Source organism: Clarias gariepinus, chromosome 11 (genome assembly GCF_024256425.1).
Source record: "Clarias gariepinus isolate MV-2021 ecotype Netherlands chromosome 11, CGAR_prim_01v2, whole genome shotgun sequence".
Taxonomy (NCBI): domain Eukaryota; kingdom Metazoa; phylum Chordata; class Actinopteri; order Siluriformes; family Clariidae; genus Clarias; species Clarias gariepinus.
The window spans coordinates 25,085,488-25,097,720 of record NC_071110.1 but is presented as its reverse complement, the minus strand read 5'-3'; the positions used below and the strand labels follow the sequence as shown (position 1 = coordinate 25,097,720).

Genomic DNA, 12,233 nt, shown 5'->3' with positions numbered 1-12,233 from the left:
ATTGCAATCTGTTACAGCTTCTGTTTCTTTTTCTTTTTTTCTTTAATCTGCTGACCATGATGGGATTGGACACTGAATTAGTTATATCCCCCTGGACAGCTAATTATCTATGCTCATATTAGAAAATGTAAATTACTATGCATCCTTGACAATGAACTGCTTGATTAATTTGCCTACATACACCCTGTTGGGTTGGGTTTAATAAGCAGTCTTATTGTAAATTATCCAACAGTAATTCCAACGAGCAATCTGATTGGATAAGAGGCACGAGTGGTGATATCAGTGAAAACGATTTTTGTTCTGATTGAGATGTCGAACAAATTTAACCCAAGTAAGGATAAAATGTCGTTTTTAAATAATGATTTCATTTATTAGGGGGAGAAAAAGCTGTCCAAACCTACCTGACCCTATGTGAAAAACCTAATTAGCCCCTAAACCTAATAACTGGTTGTGCCGGTTGATGACAACTGCAGTCAAGTGTTTGTGATAACTGGCAATGAGTTATTTATATTTCTGTGGAGGAATTTTGGCCCACTCCTCTTTGCAAAATAGTTTTCATTCAACCACATTGGAGGGTTCTCAAGAACAAATGGCCTGTCTCAATTGGCTTTAAGTCTGGACTTTGACTAGGACACTCCCAGTCAGGTGAACTTGGTGGTGTGGCCCTAACCGTAGTTCTCTAACTAGGGAGGTTTTTCAACTTTTTTATGCAAAAAAATAATTTTACTGTGCTGTAAGGTTCATGTGACAAATAATTCAATGATGTATATTTTTCACTATATAAGCTTCAACCCGTAAGTCAAAATAAGTAGAAATATAAAAAGAAAGTTATGAGATTTACAGGGCTGTCCACCACCTCCATGGATAAATTCTTTTCAGCTTTTGGCCAGATAGTAAAGGTAATAATTCAAAACTACTTTCACCCATTAATCACACTCACTGTCGGTCACGAACTGTCAAACGCTGGTTCTGCCAGGTATGGAGATGTGATTAATTCTGTATGAAAAAGCAATATCACATTCAAGGTTGTGCTGGATATCAGAATGGTTGTCATATCTTCGGCACTTTTGCTGTGCCTTTGTGCCTACTGCCGCATCACAGCCGTGCTGATATTCAGTACAGCAGCATGACCTCTGGAGTGATATAGGGTAAATATACAGTATAAAAGCCAGGTCCAGTCCAAAAAAGAACTGGACAAGTGGTTTACCAAGAGGGTCTAAGAACACATAATGGGACACAAACTGGACAAGTTGGACAACAGATCACTCCTGTCAATTATGGAAAATCCATCCCACCCACTACATGATCGCAGGCAGCGAAGTTCATTCTCTAACAGACTGATCCAGCTTCGCTGTCACAAAGTATGATTCGGGAAATCATTCCTACCATTCGCCATCGCACTGTACAATGACTCACCTCTATGTAACAGATGACAATTGCATTTTATATACATATTCCATTATTCACAGTCACTCGACGCACTCATACAAACTGACTCTGCACTTGCACTGTTTTTTTTAATATATAAAATCAATACTATATTAGTAGTATACAATACTGCAATACTGCTTTTTTATTTCTATTATATTATAATAATTATTAGATTCCCCAAATTTCTCAAAGGATCTATCTATCTATCTATATATCTATCTATATATCTATATATATATTTATAAGCACTGGTACATTTCTTCACTAGTTCTTACACTCTGCTTGTCAATGAAAAAAAAAATCACACTTTCTACAAGCTGGCAGTCAGTGGTATCCTAACACTATGTGTTAAATGACAACATGCATTGACTTTTCACTTAATGGAACAAAAAGAAACACATCTTTCTCTGTATTATGTCTAAAATATCAGTTTACAAATATTTACTTATTGTTCATGGGACTGCTATAATAATATCCAGGGCTGTTTTACATGGATGTATTAGGCTCGTGCAACGTTGCTTAATTGTTGTATTTTCGAATTCTGCTATTTCTGGTTTTAATCCTAGTAACCCTTTCTACATTTTTCATTTTGGACTATTCCTTTGAAATTTATCTTCCTATGTTTTGATGCTGATTTTGATTTTCAGATTAAAAGATCAGAGCTGGTAAAATAACGTCTGTCTCTCACTACATTACTCCCCTGTCACAGGAGAAAACGTTGGGTAGCTGTCCCAAACCAGGGATAAGAGGGGGCCCTGGAGGTCCAAAAACATAAGAAATCTATCTTTTTGATTAAAATGTGTTGGTTAAGATGTAGATTTTTGCCCAGATCAATGAATATAAATTTCACAGCATACAGAAGGCACTACTGGATTACTGATTAATACTGTAGTAAACTCTATACATGCATAAACCAATCAGTAAGTTATTTGTGTCAGAAAGTGTCTGGTGCTGGACTGCAGCTCCCAGTGTGCACTGCGTGTCAGGTCACAGGGTTAGAGATCTGTTTACTTCCCGAATTAATTTAAGTCTCCTTTGTGGTTATCATCTGATTTTTTGCCTCTATTTACATTCCATGTGTTTAAGCTGTCTTTGCCTTGTGTTAACGATTTTATTCCCTGTGTTAGACTCACTTCAGTTTCGTTCACTGTGATGTTTAACTCACATTCTGCCGAGTTTACACTGGTTTTAGTTCATGCTCACAGTCCTAGCCTAGCCTGAATAGTATTTGCCTTCTGTTTAAATGTGTTAAATATAGTTATACAACAGTTAATACCGACCGAGCAATCTGATTGGATGAGAGATGACAATGGACGGTAACACCAGTGGAACATTTAACCAGGTACAGCAGAACCTCGGATTGCGAGTAACGCGGTTTGCAAGTGTTCCGCAAGACGTGCAAAGATTTTTAATAAATTTTGACTTGGAAAACTAACAAGTCTTGGTTTTTGAGTACCGAGTATTATGCATAACCCATGCGCTTCTTGTTTTGATGCCGAGCGTCACATGATCACAACTGAGCCAATGGTTGTCCACTCTCTTGCACTGCGGAATTGTGGGTAATCGTCTCTCCTGCTGGGTCTTAGTGCGTGTCTCTTACTAATATAATCAACATCCGTGCACGTGTGTACTGTTTACCATAACACTGTGACCACGTGTGTGCGTAAAACATATTTTGTTTTGTTTCTGTATGCGTGTGTGTACAGCACGCGTTAAAGCAAAAGCAAGTCTCATTAAAGCTCCATTTCCTCTCTCTGTATCAGCATGCTCTTTGTGTCTGTGTGCGCGCACATCATTGGACACCATGTCCATATTCCTTGTTTATTTTTTCGATGAAACGGTGTTTCCGTTGTGTGCGCGCGTGTGTGTGATAAGAGTGAAGGAAGGGTAACTGTGTAAGATGAGAAGGGGGAGAGGGGAGGAGCTCCTTACTTTAAGTTCACACACACACACACACACACACACACACACTGCGCATAAAACAGAAACACTTATCTGTCTGGATTTATTTTGACTTTTTTTTTAAGGTAAAGTGCAGGTTAATTTGTTTTATTTATTTTTTTTATTTTGTATTAATTATTTTTATGTATTTATTTTTTGAGGCTGTGAAATGAATAATTTAAGTATCTATTATTTCTCATGCAGAAAATTTTATTTGATTTATGAGTGAAATACGAGTCCGCTTTCGGAACGAATTATGCTCGTAATCCAAGGTTCCACTATACTTTCATAACCTTGAATTACAGTAACTATTGGACACAGAGATAGTATCTATGTTAATATTCTGAAATTGCAATTACTATGCATCCACGGCAACGTAATGCTTAATTGAATTTGCCCCTCTGTTTACACCCTGTTGTGTAATTGTTTATTAAAAAAGTCTTGTTGTATATTATTCAGTAGTTATTTCCGACCGAGTAATCTGATTGAATGAGAGGCATTCCAAGTGTGGTGAGAGACCATAACAGCACTGGGATCTTCAAGTAAATGTATCACTCCACTTTACAGGTGTTCTATCAGTTGTTAATTACACAAACCTTCAGTCGCAATAGTTGCATAAATAAAAGCAGCTTGGTACTGTATGAGACAGAGTGGAGATATATATCAGGTATTCTCACTGTCCCAGGTATTCTAATAACCATGTTAAAATTACACTAACTGTCAGTCACAGACTGGGTGAACATGGGACTTATTTTACAAAAAAACCCTTTCAGCCAAAAAGTACATCTGATGATGTCAACTTAAAAAACACTTAATAATGGTCCCAAACCCGAGCCATCCGTATTCTTTTATTTATAGCAGGAAATACACATAATCAAATGAAAAGACAATAAGCTTCTAACACAAGGCTTCTAATCAAGGGCACTTCTTAGTGTGTGTGTGTGTGCCAATGGATTGCACAACCTTGTGAACTAGCTTTCTATGTAATGCTATGTGGGATTCAACCTGGAAGTTAACTGAGCTGCTATTCTAAAAAAGTGAAAACATAAAAAGAAAGTGGGATTTCAGTAATTCAAATGTTTGTAGTTTACTGTCAAAATAAAATGAGATATCAATATCTCTTTGAATATGTGATGCAGATCCAGCAACTGAAGAAGCGGAGACTCTGTAATGATCAACTGATGTATCTTTTTGAGATATACTGTACACCAATCAGCCATAACACTAAATCCATTAGCATTATAACCATCTAGGTTTTAGATTTCTGTTGTTCCAGGGGGGTTGGCTCGGGCCTCGGGGCTTTAGCTCCACATTGCGTCTGGGGGTGTGTTGTGGCATCTGGCACAAGACATTGGCAGAGGATCATTTAGGTGCTTTGGGTTTGTTTGCGATGGATGCTTTGGATTTGGTTGTCTGGTGCATCCCATGGGAGCTTGAGAAGTGGGAAATTTGGAGGCCAGTTCAGCAGCTGGGCCCCATGCATGGCAGGCTTTGGGTATTCTGGTGTCACTCTATCATTGACTTTTTTCAGCATATTCTGCTGCATTGACTTTTCTATGGGATCTGACTGGATGGACTGGCCTTGGATCCTTGAAGCCATAGGTTTGGTCATGGGAGCTTGGGTGTTGTTCATTTTACCTATCATAGGGCATAATGTCATGGCTGATCAGTGTTTGTTTATGGTTATTTTTTTATGACTTATTGCTTGAAAAAAAATAGTGTATCGGTGCCACTGAATTATAAGACCAAAAGTATTGCTAAAAGGTGTAACAAGTCTGAAGCTAAATGTTGTGTCTGCTTCGACCTTTATTAAGGTCAAAACCGGGCGATCTATATCAATCTATAGCAGTCTGAAAAGCAATCTGTTTACACCAGTAGACATCACAACAGAAAAGAAACACAGACAAGAATCAGCATGGTGCATTTATATGCCTGCCTTTGATTTCATGCAGCATTTTAGTTTTACAAACCCAGCAAAGCTAAACCCATAACTCTATGCAGGACATTTCTTGATCTTTTATTCAACTTTCCACTTGACACTCATCATGTCAGAATCATTCATTAAACTAGTCATCATGACATGTGCTAATGACTTGCCTTGCTGCTCTTTTTCTGAACACAGATTTTCCACTCATGATTAGAGCCAGAAAGGGTGAAAAACCCAAACATCCCCAGGGGGTCTTAATACCATGATTACATAAACAATATTATTGTGATCTGTATTGTAATCTTTTTATTAGTGTGATCTAATTTAATGATGTAATGCAAAAGCAAGATTATCAGCCACAGCAAGAATATATTACAACGAATTTAGGAGTAATCTGTCAGTAATTTAATGTGTACCAGGGTGGCATGACAATGACAAACATTTTCCGTACTCAGGAAGCACCTACGCTGGCTATCATTTGGTAAGAGATCTAAATGAACATTGCTTACCCATATGATTAAATAAATAATTTACCTATATGTTACCTATAGTATACCTATAATTTAGTGACACTATAATTAAAATGACACTATTGCTGAATATAATGTTTTAATAGAGCAGCCTTAAACAGACTACTGACTGATTTGGTTTAAAGGTGCCAGTCATTTAAAAAAGATAATAATTTAGAGTTACTGTATGAATCAAATTTGAATTTGAATTTGAATGCAAAAAAAAATTACTCACTCATTGTCTATACCGCTTTATCCTGTATACAGGGTCGCAGGAGGGCCTGGAGCCTATCCCAGGAGACATAGGGCATGAGGTGTGGTACATCCTGGACAATATTATTATACTGTACAAATAAAAACCCTAAACTGCGAAAAAAGCCACGAAATATACAGATGATTACTTTTGCACCTGTAGTGCCTTTTAAGATATACTTGGGTGTATCAGCACTAAATCATTTAACCTCCATAGCTCCAGGTTCAGTTCCCGTCTCAGTGTCTGTGCGCATGGAGTTTGGATGTTCTCTCCATGCTTGGTTGGTTTTCTCCGGGTTTTCCGGTTTTCTCCCACAGTCCAAAGACATACAGATTGAGCTAACTGGCGTTCCCACATGGCCCGTAGTGTAAGAATGCGCAAGTGAATGTTGACCTACCATGTTCCTAAAGAAATGAGAAAAAATACAATTGGTCTCCAATGTTCACCATTGGCCTTCACCATCCCTAGTTGAATGAAACCTTTTTAAACGCATATAAGAAGCTCTAAAATGATTAGAACTATTCAGACTGGCACACGGGATGTTTTCTGCAATACTGCAAGCACTATCATCACACCAACAGGCCTTTTGTTTTTCAATACTTTCTTGACTCCATGTAAAGATAAGGCAGTCTGTCTCCACTGACCATAACAAGCCTTACTATGCCAAAACTGAAAGACAAGTTGAGCCATTCATGCAACTCAGAGCCTAGTTACCTGTATAATTTAAGCGAACCCTTGACCAACCCTTTCGAACTGCTTTCACACATCAGCAACAGTACCAGAAACAAATGTGAGAGCGATAACCTTTTTAGTGACATGGTTTAAGAGAAGTCTCACTTGCAGACAAGGGAGTCTGTTTTGTGGGTTTGCATGGATGCATTAAGCCATGAAACAGTAGAGCTGTAAATCACTGGCATACTACTGACTTGATTCAATAGAATGTTTGTGCATTGTAATTTTTTTCAATGTATTGGCACCCTCTCTAGTGTGTACCCTACCTCATGCCCTCGGATAGGCTCCAGGCGCCCTGCGACCCTGGATACAGGATAAGTGGTAGAGATGACGAGTGAGTGAGTAAATGGGCATTGTCATTTTTAATTTAATTTGATTTAGAAGCACTAATGCTTACTGTCTGAATAATTGGTCATAATCATTTAATGCTTCCTTTTGTTTCATTATCAGAATATGCCAACTGAGTTATAGTATACCATTACAATGCTATTGAAACAACTTCATAGAAAAGTAAACAATTGATTCGATTACAATGCACGCTGTAGCTCATTCCATCTATCCCCATTCTTGTGCAACAGAATACACTGAAGAGACAAAGACCCTCTATCAAGTCTCCGAGAAGGAGGAGAGGCGCTCATAACATTTCACGCTGGGAAGTGTAAAACGTATTTATGACATTGCCTGGTAATTCTATTTTTTATACCCTATTTTATATTAGTTATAATTACAGTATATCATATTATAGAAATATACTTTCTATAGGGAAACAGACACTTTATCCTTCAAAGAACTGAGGCTGGGAGCTGGACTGTCTCTTAACTGTGCAACGTCTCCATTTAATCAAGTTGAGTGCCTGACCATACATCTAATGGATTATTGTGCCACCTATAACTGCATTAAGTGCAACGTAATGTTTTCCCATTTAAGCCATTTGATGTAAATTAACCGTGAAGCACGCCCAAACAGTTCTGAGTGAACGGCAAGTCACATGACACAGGCCTTCTGTCTAATAATAGGCATGCACAATAAGACAAATCTAAAGTCTTCCAGCTACCGAGAACACGCTTTTAAGGAGGCTTCATGGCCCATGGCTGGATATATTTAGGTCCTGGTTGCACAGGAGTGAAATACCTCTGCTGCAATGTAAGGTGCAGAGGTGCGTTATAGTTTTTCTTTGACTGAACATAAATCTTTCTGGGTTGACACACATTGCTATTAAGGTTAGGACTCTAGTAGACATACTGTTATAAGAATTTGTCTGCTTATATTTCCTGCTAAGGTTCACAGAATATACTATTATCCAGTGATACCTAGTGTGTTCCTATCTCTTTCTCTCATACTGTATATATATATATATATATATCCTGTCAAGGGGTCACCATAGCAGACCATCCGATCCACACCCAACTCGGCACAGGTACACCAGGCTTAGATGCCCTTTTTGGACCGGCACTGCATGCCCCCTGTATGGGCTGTGGCAACCCACTGACAGTAGGGATTTTCAGATCCTCAGATCCCAAAATCAACGACCTAGCACCTCAGCTCTCCCAAATAAAACATATAAACCATATTTATCGTTTATTAAAATACATATTTCTCTAAATATTCACAATATTTATATAATTATAAATAATTCGATTTCTATAGCCCACTGTCTGCATGGTTTTCCTCCCATATCCCACCAATGTCATTGCACTATGGTCCCAGGAGACTCTGTGCACTAGGCAGGGCACAAGCATACACACTCACCCACTAATTCGCACACTATGGAGCATTTTGGAAACCATGTGGGAAAAAACCTGAGTACCCAGATGATACCCACCAAGAACAGAGAAAACATGAAAATGGTGCATATGCACACAACACTGTGCTTCAATCACGAAAAAATTGGGTGACAAATACTCTTTCAGTGGCACTTTCTTAAATGGTCGGGTTCCTTGTTTATATCTAAGCAGCTGCGAGTGAAGGACCGTGCTCAAGGGCCCAACAGGGGCTGTTCAACAGCGCTAACCAGGGACCTGCTGATCAGCAGACCAACATCTTAACCATTGAGCTACACTTGCTTACCCCATTATACTCTAATTCTCACATTTTCATCACAGAGAGTCTCTGCTTAAGGTAGTGAAAACACGTGTTTTCTGCGGAAATAGCCCAGAATTTACAGATAATGAATTTGAAATAACCTGTAGTGCATTTGAAGCTTGCTTGACTGTGTCGGTGCTAAATAGCAGCCGTGAAAAAAAGCTGATTTATATTCCAAACATTTCAGCTTAAAGAAAGGCCGGCAGGATACTTTTAATTACGATTCCTTTTTTAACTAGCTCAGTAAAACGCAAGCCGAGACGACAAGTGTTTTCAAGGTTAGCGGTAATGTGCAACATCGTTTCCTCTATTATACCTGCTGTTTCCCTTCTGTATGGCCAGTTTGGAGAAAAGCCTTGTTCATGGGTAAACAAATATTATACAATTTAGGCAGCATCCAACACAAAGCTCGAAACTCTTCTAGAAAAGACGAGGCCTGTTGGTACCTTTGAAATGCTAATTTGTACTTTTTAAAAGCACATTCATTATTTTAATGAAATGATCAGTGTTCAGAATAAATCGCTTGATTAAAACCTCCACTTAATTAAAGACTTAAATTAAACCTATTTCAAGCTCCGTGAGCACAGGAATGTTTGTTATGCAGGTTACACTGGTTTTATTCCAAGTGCCAACTAGTTCTGGCAAAAAAAAAAAAAAAGTCAGGCTGTTTCTCAGTAACATTTGTTTTCCTCCCTACATTTGAGACGGAGTATCTGACACAAAAGCACTGGCATGAACTGCGACACAATGAATAATGAGATTTTCTCTTAAGGATCTCATCAAAAAATCAACACACTGGAGAGAGCATTCATCTTGAGTGTCATTTACTTATCTTTACAAAAGCAACCCAGAGGAGCTGCGAAGCTTATTTTTCTTTTTCATATCTCCTGTACTGCGATGATCCAGAAAAGATCCAGAAGTGAGCTGTGGGACTTGTACAAAGGATTAACGTCTGTGACACACTCCCCTTCATGAAGAGGAAGCAGGCTGGGAGTTGCTGAGAGATACTGTACACCAGGGATGTAACTGAAGATGAAGGCATCATTCCGATAATGTGTTTAAAACTGATATAAATGCAAATACAAACATGAGGCACAATATTGTTATTATTATTATTTTCTATTTAGGAAGCTCGTCTGAAAGGTTTATAAGGCATAAGGTTTTTAGACTAAAGGTTTGAATTGGAAGTGAGATTCCATAGCAGACAAAGAAGTCACAGTGAGCAGATATTTACTTTCAAGCTACTGGGACAAAGACAACCCAGACTTATTAGCATTCAGAAGTGCTTAACAGTCCATGCCACAGTGGATTAAAGCAGACTAGTAGCTTGTTTTTTGGGGAGAGGGAGATATAGAACCAAATTTACTGTCTGACCAAAAAAAATTTATGCACACTTATATTTTAATTAAACTTCCCGTAGTATTGATTATATGGCATTGTTTGGACACCCTTATGCAATGTCAAAATACATCCATGAATATGTCCATGATGCATCTGATCCATTGATGGCCTAACCTTCTCTTGGAAAACGGGGAATACATGGATTTCTCAGACACATGACCTTTTTCCATTGCTTCAAAGATCAATCTTTGTGCTTCATGGGTAAAAAACTGAAGCCTTTTCCACGTCCATGGGATACGTCTTCCGACAGCTATATATTAAAAGAAAGGTTTTGTATGTACTGTACACTGGTAAGAGCTTGCCCTTGAAATGATATCTTTAGGTTTCATACATTGGAGGACCCGAAACCAGTATAAAAAAAAAAAAAAATGTCTGTATATCTGTATGTCTGTCCAAATGATTTTGTCATAGCAATGACAGAATTTAATGAAAGTTTGCCAGTCCTTGCCGGTGTTATGCACTAAAATGCCCCCCTGCCATGGATTGGCATTATACACACACACACACACACACACACACAGTATTTTAGTGTTTAGTAATTTAGTCGTATCCAATTCCTTCCAGTCACTAGGGGGCTCCCACATTAAGGCTACTACTACCACTCAGTCGGGAGGGCGAAGATTATCACGTGTTTCCTCCGAACTACGTGTCACCAGCCAACCGCATCTTTTCGAACTGCTCACTCACGTACCGTTGTAACGTACCGTAACAAACTCGGAGGACAGCGCTATCCGCTCCTTCCGCTTGCGTGAGCTCACAGATGCCCCCTGATTGGCTTTAGAGCCGTGATTAATGTGGGAGTACCTCTCCCCTCTGAGGGGCTCGGCCAATCGAGAGGTTACAGCATCACCCGGGAATCGACCTCGCGATCTCCGGACGATAGGGCGAGCACTTTACCACTGTGCCGTTTAAACGAACATTTTTGTATTACATGACAAACCCCTGCAAAATAAATATTATTATACTAAAACTGACTCTTCTAGAAATATGGTCGGTCTTAGACAAACAAATGAAGCGAGAGTTTCCAGAGTATGAAAACATTCTATCTTTTGATTAAAAAGAGGGCATAGCCACAGCTTTAATATGCATTCAACATGAAGATAGACATACAAATATTTGCAGCACATGGATACAGATGTACCTGAGTGCAGCGCTTTTTGTTTGACTGCAGGAAGTCTCTTAAGATTATTAAGATCGTTTTTTGCGTTAACACATTTGACAGCAACATCGAATGGAGTCAAAGCACACAGCACTGAACACATTTCAGTAAATGTATAATTTCAGCACATCGAAAAAAGCTTCAGTAAATGCATTCCTTCCATAACTGCATGCATTCAACAGACTTCAAATCCATTGAGAACTGCTGTTGATACCTATTAGGCATTTGGATAAGATCGCACACTCTCAGCTGTCAGTACTCAATCAGGAAGTAGCAGTGCACAGGGAATACAGAATCAGAGATAAACAGGTGCTTTTTACTATGCTGCCCCACACTTGGCATATTCAGCAGCAACCGCAGCAGCTGAAACATATAAAGACATGGCCACGCGGTAACACCAAGGTCTATGGAAATCATAGTTATATCTGGCTCTCTTCTTATCTTGCCATCAGTAAACATTAAGCTATGCATACAGTACAAATCCATGCTTTACCAGTAGAGAGCTTAATACCGTATTTTGTTTCATTAAAGCTAAGAACGAAATGTTTTTTTGTTTGTTTTTCTGTTTTTTTTTTTTCTTCTTCGTATGGAGAGCATGATAAGGCACTGCACAAGAATAAATTCAATTTGTTTCACTTTCACCCCACTACCGATTGTGTAATGGCCTCTCAGGGGGCTTGTTTGGACCCTAAGGATTTGTTACTCAGTCTGTCACCTCACACAGAGTCACTACAGCAGCATGACAACGGGCCCGAACCGCATCGTTATTAGGACGACAGCACCATTTATCAGGAATAT

General features: G+C 38.8%; 1 protein-coding gene across 2 annotated transcripts in view; it reads right to left on the bottom strand.

Moving 5' to 3' along the window:
• The window catches only part of grik4 (glutamate receptor, ionotropic, kainate 4), a 236,329-nt gene that overhangs the window by 190,577 nt on the left and 33,519 nt on the right, over window positions 1–12,233 (bottom strand). The window lies entirely within an intron of this gene.